Below are 9,675 nucleotides of genomic sequence, written 5' to 3'. Positions count from 1 at the left end.
AACACCTCCCTCTGCAACTGGATCCTGGACTTCCTGACGGGCCGCCCCCAGGTGGTGAGGGTAGGTAGCAACACATCTGCCACGCTGATCCTCAACATTGGAGCTCCCCATGGGTGCGTGCTCAGTCCCCTCCTGTACTCCCTGTTCACCCACGACTTGGCCAGGCACGACTCCAACACCATCATTAAGTATGCAGACGACACAACAGTGATAGGCCTGATCACCAACAATGACGAGACAGTCTATGAGGAGGTCAGAGACCTGGCTGAGTGGTGCCAGAATAACAACCTATCCCTCAACGTAACCAAGACTAAGGAGATGATTGTGGACTACAGGAAAAGGAGGACAGAGCACGCCCCCATTTTCATCGACGGTAGTGGAGCAGGTTGAGAGCTTCAAGTTCCTTAGTGTCCACATCAACAACAAACTAGAATGGTCCAAACACACCAAGACAGTTGTGAAGAGGGAACGACAAAGCCTATTCCCCCTCAGGAAACTAAAAAGATTTGGCATGGTTCCTGAGATCCTCAAAAGGTTTTACAGCTGCAACATCGAGAGCATCACTGCCTGGCCTCTGACCACAAGGCACTACAGAGGGTAGTGCGTACTGCCCAGTACATCACTGGGCTAAGTAGCCTGCCATCCAGGAACTCTACACCAGGCAGTGTCAGAGGAAGGCCCTAAATATTGTCAAAGACCCCAGCCCCCCCAGTCATAGACTGTTCTCTCTGCTACCGCATGGCAAGCAGTACTGGAGTGCCAAGTCTAGGACAAAAAGGCTTCTCAAAAGTTTTTACCCCCAAGCCATAAGACTCCTGAACAGGTAATCAAATGGCTACCCGGACTATTTGCATTGTGTGCCCCCCCAACCCCTCTTTTTACGCTGCTGCTACTCTCTGTTTATCATATGCATAGTCACTTTAACTATACATTCATGTACATACTACCTCAATTGGGCCGACCAACCAGTGCTCCCGCACATTGGCTAAACGGGCTATCTGCATTGTGTCCCGCCACCCACCACCCACCACCCACCACCTGCCAACCCCTCTTTTACGCTACTGCTACTCTCTGTTCATCATATATGCATAGTCACTTTAACCATATCTACATGTACATACTACCTCAATCAGCCTGACTAACCGGTGTCTGTATGTAGCCTCGCTACTTTTATAGCCTCGCTACTGTATATAGCCTGTCTTTTTACTGTTGTTTTATTTCTTTACTTACCTATTGTTGACCTAACAACTTTTTTGCACAATTGGTTAGAGCCTGTAAGTAAGCATTTCACTGTAAGGTCTACACCTGTTGTATTCAGCGCACGTGACAAATAAACTTTGATTTGAATAGGGTTAACCCACTTAACGGAAATTGTAATGCGGCTCATATAGCGAGGATTGCTACAATATCATACAAAATGGATGATGGACAAGCATACATATCATACTAAATGGAGGGATACAAATCTAACTTTAGAAGATGATCGTCAACCCGATCAGAAACATTTTGGTCATAACTTGTATTTCCTAAATGGTGTTGACTGATGTATTCACTGATGTATTTATGGCTGACTTCCAGAGTGCCTCTGTGGAGATGGGAGAACCTTCTAGAAGGACAACCATCTCTGCGGCACTCCACCAATCAGGCCTTTATGGTAGAGTGGCCAGACCGAAGCCAGTCCTCAGTAAAAAGCATGACAGCCTGCTTGGAGTTTGCCAAAAAGCACCTAAAGGACTCTCAGACCATTAGAAACAATAGTCTCTGGTCTGATGAAACCAAGATTGAAGTCTTTGGCCTGAATGCCAAGCGTCATGTCTGGAGGAAACTCTTTTTTTACCCCCCTTTTGATCTTGTCTCATCGCTGAAACTCCCCAACGGGTTTAGGAGAGGCAAAGGTGGAATCATGCGTCATCCGAAACATGACCAGCCTAACCGCACTCCTTAACACCCGCCAGCTTAACTCAAGCCCAGAAACACTGTTCAACTGGTGACCATGGCCAGCCTGCAGGCACCCAGACCACCACAAGGAGTCACTAGGGCACAATGAGCCAAGTAAAGCCCCACCGGTCAAACCCTCCCCTAACACAGACGACGCCGTCCTATGGGACTCCCGGCCATGGCCGGTTGTGGTACAGCCCAGGAATGAACCCAGGTCTGTAGTAACACCTCTAGCACTGTGATGCAGTGCCTTAGACCACTGCACCATTCGGGAGACCATTGTGGTGATGTTTTTCAGCGTCAGGGACTGGGAGACTAGTTAGGATCGAGGGAAAGATGAACAGAGCAAAGTACAGAGATATCTTTGATGAAAACCTGCACCAGAGTGCTCAGGACCTCTGACTGGGGCGAAGGTTCACCTTCTAAAAGGACAATGACCCTAAGCACAGAGCCAAGACAACGCAGGAGTGGCATTGGGATAGGTCTCTGAATGTCCTTGAGTGGCCCAGCCAGAGCCAGGACTTGAACCCAATGGAATATCTCTGGAGAGACCTGAAAGTAGCTGTGCAGCGACACTCCACATCCAACCTGGCAGAGCTTGAGAGGATCTGTAGAGAAGAATGGGAGAAACTCCCCAAATACAGATGTGCCAAGTTTGTAGCGTCATAGCCAAGAACACTCGAGGCTGTAATCTCTGCCAAAGGTGCTTCAACAAAGTACTGAGTAAAGGGTCTGAATACTTATGTAAATGTAATATTTAAGTTTTTTATTTTTTATACATTTGCAAAAATCTCCCCAAACAATTCTGACATGCACTGTCAACTGTGGGACCGTATATAGACAGGTGTGTGCCTTTCCAAATCATGTCCAATCAATTGAATTTACCACAGGTGGACTCCAATCAAGTTGTAGAAACATCTCAAGGAGCTCAATTTTGAGTCTCATAGCAAAGGGTCTGAATACTTATGTAAATAAGGTATTTCTGTTGTCATACATTTTTTATAAAATGTCTAAGAACCTGTTTTCACTTTGTCATTATGTGGTATTTTGTGTAGATTGACGAGGGAGAAAAATATTTTATCCATTTTAGAATAAGGCTGTAACTTAACAAACTGTGGAAAAGGGGAAGGGGTCTGAATACTTTCCTAATGCAGTCAAAAGTTTGGACACACCTACTCATTCAAGGGTTTTTCTTTATTTTTACTGTTTTATACATTGTAGAATAATAGTGAAGACATCGAAACTATGAAATAACACATATGGACTCATGTAGTAACCAAAACATGTTTAATGAATCAAAATATTTGTTGTCACCCTTTGCCTTGATGAGAGCTTTGCACACTCTTGGCTTTCTCTCAACCAGCTTCACCTGGAATACTTTTCCAACAGTCTTGAAGGAGTTCCCATATATGCTGAGCACTTGTTGGCTGCTTTTCCTTCACTCTGCAGTCCGACTCATCCCAAAACATCTCAATTGGGTTGAGGTCGGGTGATTGTGGAGGCCAGGTCATCTGATGCAGCACTCCATCACTCTCCTTCTTGGTCAAATAGCCCTTACACAGCCTGAAGGTGTGTTGGGTCATTGTCCTGTTGAAAAACAAATGATAGCCCCACTAAGCGCAAACCAGATGGGATGGCGTATCGTTGCAGAATGCTGTGGTAGCCATGCTGGTTACATGTGCACTGAATTCTATCTGGCCTTAAATGGCCATGCACTCTTATAATCCCCATCCGGCAAAGTCAGAAGAGGACTGGCCACCCCTTAGAGCCTTCTCTGTCCACCCGGCACAGCCAGAAGAGGACTGGCCACCCCTCAGGGCCTGGTTCCTCTCTAGGTTTCTTCCTAGGTTCCTTCCTTTCTAGGGAGTTTTTCTTTCCTAAACACCGTGCTTCTACATCTGTATTGCTTGCTGTTTGGGGTTTTAGGCTGGGTTTCTGTATTGCACTTTGTGACATCTGCTGATGTAGAAAGGGCTTCATAAATAAATTTGATTGATTCATTGAAATAAATCACTGACAGTGTCACCAGCAAAGCACCCCCACACCATCACACCTCCATGCTTCACGGTGGGAACCACACATGCGGAGATCATCCGTTCACCTAATCTGCGTCTCACAAAGACACGGTGGTTGGAACCAAAAATCTAAAATTTGGACTCATCCGACCAAAGGACAGATTTTCACCGGTCTAATGTCCACTGCTCGTGTTTCTTGGCCCAAGCAAGTCTCTTCTTCTTATTGGTGTCCTTTACTAGAGGTTTCTTTGCAGCAATTTGACCATGAAGGCCTGATTCACGCAGTCTCCTCTGAACAGTTGATGTTGAGATGTGTCTGTTACTTGAACTCTATGAAGCATTTATTTGAGCTGCAATATCTGTGGCTGGTAACTCTAATGAGAGCCGGTTTCATCGTAGTGCTTGATGGTTTTTGCGAATTCCCTTGAAAAAACGTTGAAAAAGTTCTTCACATTTTCCGGATTGACAGCACAATTCAGGCTGGATCTGATTTATCTCTAGAAAAACTGTGCAATGTGCACATTGAGTTCACAGAAGAAAAAAAAGAAATGGAATTCTAATAATTTAACTGATGTTTTCCAATTAGTTGTTTAAAAAGCAGTCTCTTTACAATGCGTTATGATAATATATAATCTATATGAATAGGCATACAAAATTAGGAGTAGACAAGACTATTTGATGCAAACTTATAAGTATAACTTTTCTATTGTCTTAAATCACATTAGACTTTGACAGTTCAGTCCTGCTAGCTCGCTGGAGAAGGCTTGGCTTGCTTGCTCGAAGGCAGCTTGTAAAAAGATAAAACGGTTACTAATTTAATCTAACACGTTTCTAATTTGGAAAATAAAAACGTTATATTAGAACATTATGCATATCTCAATCACAAATTGGTCAGGGAGCACAATTCACATTTCTATAGTTGCATGGGATCATTTGGAATGGGGAAGTTATTTTCCGAGGGTCTGATAGCTTCCAGAAGTTCCCTCGACTAATCAAAAATAAGGCTAATAGATTTTTCTCTATAGGAAATCCCTTTAGCCTATACTTATGTGTCATCCTATGAAGTGGACGTTATGTTGCACACCCCTATCTGATCTTATTACATTTTGCCATACTAGTCTGATGAGACCATGCATGCAACAATGGGAAGTATTCTGCGTTCACGTGCAAGTCGGAACTAGGAAACTCCTACATTTTAGACTCGCTAACAGGTTGTAGTTATACACATGCTGTGTTCAATCAGTTAGCAGGTCGAAAATGTCTGCGTTTTCTAGTTCCGACTAGCATTTGAACGCTGCAGTGCCTACACCAACCGAACATGATGGACAATGTTGATTGGTAAGTGGAATGATGTCTTCTTCTTCTCTGTTATAATGACGTTCGCAACATTTGTATGTGCATTCCACCGTCTACTGTGCTGGTGGATAATAAAGACCCCAAAAAGGAAATAATGCGGGTTAAAAACAATTCATATAAACTATCAAAATACATTTCAGCTAAACCAAATCTACCTGCTTTTTTAAAATCCAAAATTCCAGTCAGGTCCCTACACAGGCTCAGAAGAATCCTGTGAGAGTGGGACATTTTCTGGCGACAGTAGTCCTTGCAGTGCTTGGAGCCCCAAAAACGGGAAGTCTTGGGGAAGTCTTGGAGCCCCAAAAACTACTCAGCTGCAGATATAATGATGTCCAGCTTCTTGGACTTCTGGGACACTTGTGCAGTACAATTAATAACTGTGGCTATGAAATCGATCTTCATAATGAGTGTATCCAGATCACTTGATTGCCGTAAAACATTTGCAGCTGGTTGCGGTGCATCCATAGCCATATCTTCTTCAGCATTTTGGTCTCTTGGCCCTTCGACTCTCTTCACTGCCTGCACATAGGAGATCTGCTTGTACAGCCCTGATCCTTGACTCCTCAATCTCTTTCATCCTAATAGGGCACTCAAGAAAGTCCAAAGTATGATCCCAACCACAGTTGCGACATTTTCCATTCACAGATTCAATAACATACTTCTCCTGTTTGCAAACATTTGACACGTGGCCATTATATATTTTGCAATTCCCATACTGTAGGGGTTTGGATACAAATGCTTTCACCGCATACCTCACATATCCAAGCTTCACATGTGCAGGTAGTCTCCTCAAACAACAATGGTGTCGATAGGCTTTTCTCCGTCTTTCCATTTACAATATGGGTCAGGCGACATGAACTGTCCACTCCAGGGATTTTCTGAATAAGGTACTCGTCATCTAGATCTAACGACACTCCAAATATACCTCCTGTCATAAATCTCTCTCCTTGGTGAGGATCAAAGGTGACAGATCAACTGACAATGACAATGGTTTGATGACTTAACAGCTGGTCGTAAATAGTTTGCAGAAACTCTCCCTCTGGCTCTCTAGTATGGGAAGACTGAAATCTCTTTGTTACAGAGAGACTTTTGCCACCAAAACCTTTTTCTCCAAGAGAATGAACTTTGGTCTAAAGAATAATCCTGTCACGTTGTTTATTATTTTGTGATGTCATTAAGATGGTATAACAAAGTAACTGTAACTCTGAAAGTGTACACATTCTATTTATCAAGTTTACATCTAAATGTTGAATAAAACATATGATTAAATATGAGAATACTTTTGTGAAGATAGCAATGTGATTTTAGCCTTCTAAATTAGAATTGTTTTTCATTTAAACTTGTGGCCAGTCAGTAACCACATCCAAGTGAGCACAGACATTGTGTCAGCGTGATGGAACGCCCCTTTTTACCCAAGGATTAAAACCTTGGTAAAGAAATGTACATTAGACCAGCCGTCGTACAGCGCGAGCTGAGCGTTACAAAATGGTTAAAACTACAAGACCAGACAGCGTGGAGTGGTGGCTACACACCTGGAAATGGTGAGACTCGTACATTGCGGGCTTACTACTGGCATGTAAAGTGGTCAGGAGCTGAACCCTGAATAATCAACCATTGATACCAAAAGACATGAGATGGTGGTCTACACGTTAAAATGGTTAGAAACCCTGAAGCTCTCAACCTCAACACGAGTGAAGAAAATCACCTAGGAGACCAGAAACATTCACAGTCTGCAGCTGTGCATGTAAAAGTGGTCCTAGAACTTTGACTAAAGACACAAGGTGGGAAGGAGAATCCCCACAGACAACCATTGGTACATCTGAAGTATCTCTTCTAACAACCACTCCACTACCAGAAAAGCTCAACAAAGGACATTGTGATCTCTGGTGGACAAGCCGAGCCTTACACTGAACGGGACAAACCAGAGCCTTACATCCATCGACAACTTCACCCTAGGAGTCATTGAGTTCAACAGAGATAGATGACGATCAAGGACAGCTACGCGTGAATATATATATATATTGCACTTCTTACCCTAATGAGCGGTGGTTCATGTGCAAAGTATTACTATTCCTTTGAGTGTAGGTTCCAAATGTAACAACGATAAGTTGACTCTCTTTGTCTTTCCCTCTCTTTTTATTGACCCCTCCCTCTCCATATGTGCAACAAGCCGTCATATCTTGTCAGTCCACTAGGGACTTTTATCTCATGTAAGTGTGTATGTGTATTCTGTGTTATTATTTAGTTTGTTAGTAAATAAATAATTAAATACATTTGTGTAGTACTGAATATTTTCATAAGGGCTAGGGTTCTGCGACATTCAGAATGAGACTGATGAGGTAATAATTAATAATTGACTGTTATTGATGTAAGAGATATCTATATATGGGGTGGCAGGGTAGCTTAGTGGTTAGAGCATTGGACTAGTAACCGAAAGGTTGCAAGTTTGAATCCCCGAGCTGACAAGGTACAAATCTGTTGTTCTGCCCCTGAACAAGGCAGTTAACACACTGTTCCTAGGCTATCATTGAAAATAAGAATTTGTTCTTAACTGACCTGCCTAGTTAAACAAAGGTAAAAAAATATCTATATATAATTTGGGAGATGGTAACTTATTCTGTGGTGCCCCAAATTCCTAATAAGTTCATTGTGATTTATTTAATCGAGTATCAACTAACAGCCATCAGATTAATGATAGTCGCGTTTCCATGGACGCTGCCATTTTGGAACAATAATTGACAACCAGTTTTTTGCTGTCACATGGAATGAGGTTGCAAGGTAAAAGGGGGAGGCGGGATCAGGTTGGCCCATTTTTTCCCAATGAGGTTGCAGGGCGGGGCAAAGTCTGCTCAGTACACACCACAGAGCACATGCACACTACATAGTATTTTTTTGCAGTCTTTGTGCACACACTGCACGGCTCATGCACAATCTTCCGGGACCATTTTGGCTCTTGAGCACTGCTTTCAAAACTACTGGCTTAAAAGTATACAAAACTTTAGTAGAACCTCTTTAAATTATACAGGGCCCCAGGACTAGTGGAAGCAAAATAGCCCCATAACATCAAAGATCCACCACCATATTTTACAGTAGGTGTGAGGTTATTTTCTGCTCATGTATTCTCATTTTGACTCCAAACCCACCACTGGTGTGCGTGGCCAAAGAGCTCTATTTTCATGCCATCCAACAGATGTAAACGCCTGGAGTTTGCTTACCGGCATTGGCACTTGGATTGGTACCAATGCTTTGATCAGATGTTATGAAAATAGCGCTCTTTGGCCATGCACACAAGTGGTGGTTTTGGCCTAAATGAGAATGCATGAGCAGAAAAGAACCCCATATCTACTGTAAAATATGGTGGTGGATCGTTGATGTTATAGGACTATTTTGCTTCCACTGGTCCTGGGGCCCTTCGTTAAGGTCAACGGCATCATGCATTTTTCCCAGTATCAGGACATTTTAGCCCAAAACTTGGTTGCTTCTGCTAGGAAGTTGAAACTTAGTCGAGACAATAACCTCAAGCACACATCAAAATACACAAAGAAATGGTTAATTGGCCACAAAATCAACATTTTGTAATGGCCATCTCAGTCTCTGGACTTCCAACCCATTGAAAACACATGGTTTTAATTGAAGATGGCAGTGTATAAGCACAGACAAAGGATATCAAGGATCTCAAAGGATTCTGTATAGAAGAATGTTCTAATGTGTTGTCCAGCTCATAAAACATTTTAGAAAAAGGCTCAGTGCTGTTATTCTCAAAAGGGGAGGTATTGAAAGGTTTGAAATCAGGAGTGTCAATAATTTTGACCCCTACCTTTTTGTAGAAACAAATCTATACATATTTTTCTCAGAACAATTGTATTAGTATAAAATCATATAATTTCCCCCCAAAACGTGAGCGTACAACATTTACATTTTAGTCATTTAGCAGACGCTCTTTTCCAGAGCGACTTACAGTAGTGAATACATACATTTCATACAATTTCATACATATCATACATTTTTTTTCTGTGCTGGCCCCCCGTGGGAATCGAACCCACAACCCTGGTGTTGAAAACACCATGCTCTACCAACTGAGCTACAGGGAAGGCTACAATATACTGTAGCTCAGTATTTGAATGATTTATTTTATACTGTCATTTTTGCTCATCTTTATCAATGGTGTCAATCATTTCAGACCACACTGTAACTTCAGTTACTAACTTAATTTACTTAAACAGATTAAGTTTTCTTCACAACATTATTCTACATATGTACTTGAAGCTTCAAGGTCATGGGGTTCATCATTATGTGGGTTCTATGAGACACTGCTATCAATTCCACTTCAAAGGGAAATTCACCATCAAAATAGTCTTTGGCATAC

At 42.4% G+C, this 9,675-nt stretch overlaps 1 non-coding gene across 1 annotated transcript; it reads right to left on the bottom strand.

Annotated features, from left to right (window-relative positions):
* Nucleotides 1–9,327: 9,327 nt before the first annotated feature.
* Nucleotides 9,328–9,403, bottom strand: trnae-uuc (transfer RNA glutamic acid (anticodon UUC)). Its single transcript has one exon. It is a non-coding gene; the product is annotated as a tRNA-Glu (tRNA).
* Nucleotides 9,404–9,675: the final 272 nt, after the last annotated feature.

The sequence above is a fragment of the Salmo trutta genome, chromosome 6 (assembly GCF_901001165.1).
Source record: "Salmo trutta chromosome 6, fSalTru1.1, whole genome shotgun sequence".
NCBI lineage: Eukaryota > Metazoa > Chordata > Actinopteri > Salmoniformes > Salmonidae > Salmo > Salmo trutta.
This window is presented reverse-complemented; position numbering and strand designations above follow the sequence as displayed.